Raw genomic sequence first — 1,068 nt, 5'->3', positions numbered from 1 at the left:
CCCGGCTCCGGGGGCAGCGGGCGCGCGGTGCCGGGGACCCCCCTCCCCGGCGCGCCCCCTCAGACTCGTGCTGACCCGGAGACCCCAGCGGAGACGGCCCCTCGGGGAGTCGGGGACGTCGCAAGCGTGGGGTCAGGCGGGGCTCGGGCCACGCAGCCGCCTGGTTCCGACGGTCACCCCCTGCCCCGAGCGCAGGAAGTGGGCGAGGACCGGGGTGGGGAGGAGGAGGGGGAGTTCCGAAAACTGTACTTGGGAGCAGGTCGAGTCGTCTGGGGAAACCGGGTCCTGTCGACCCTTTCCCTCCTTATTTGAAATACTGGATGGACCCAGTTATAATAGAGAGCAAATATTTGCAGGACTTATTTTGTACAGGTACTTTCTGGAACTTTGAAAGTATTCCGAGTTAAATCGCAAAACAACCATTTTGGTCGGTGCGATGTGTGGATCAGTCCTTTTTTCAGATGAGGACGCTGAGGCCCCCCGGGCAGTTTAGATAGTTTGCCCGAGGTGACTCCTGCCTGCAAAGTGTGTGGCAGGATTCGAACCCGGGCGGTCTGACGCCGGAGCCTGCCTTCCACCTGTCCACGACATTGGTCAAACTATCCCTTAAAGGAATTATTCAGGGGGTTTTAGTAAAAGACAGATTCCCAGGCTGCCTTCAGTGAGATTCCGATTCAGTAAATCCAGGAATCTGGATTTTAAAACACACACACACACACACACACACACACACACACACACAGTCTGGATTTCTTAGTTCAGGCAAGACTGAGGACAGGCCAACTCCGTGTCGCTACTGCTAGGATTTGCCGATGGCTCCGGGACGAGCACTGATCCTGCTAGAGTCCTAACTTCTCCTCTGTTCTTCCCCAGCCCTCTGTGAGGTCCCACCCCTGCAGCTCCTCCCCTAAGGGTGGCCTTTTAGAAGTGTGGGCATCTGCTGGGACATCAGTGTCTTTATTAAAATACTAAAGTCCGATGGGGAGACTGAGGGTGAGGCATACCTTTGTCTAGGGTGTCCCCCACCGTCAGGGCATTCACAGTCCTGCAAAGGCCCCCAGAGCGCTG

Source organism: Ailuropoda melanoleuca, chromosome 10, assembly GCF_002007445.2.
Source record: "Ailuropoda melanoleuca isolate Jingjing chromosome 10, ASM200744v2, whole genome shotgun sequence".
Taxonomy (NCBI): domain Eukaryota; kingdom Metazoa; phylum Chordata; class Mammalia; order Carnivora; family Ursidae; genus Ailuropoda; species Ailuropoda melanoleuca.
This window is presented reverse-complemented; position numbering follows the sequence as displayed.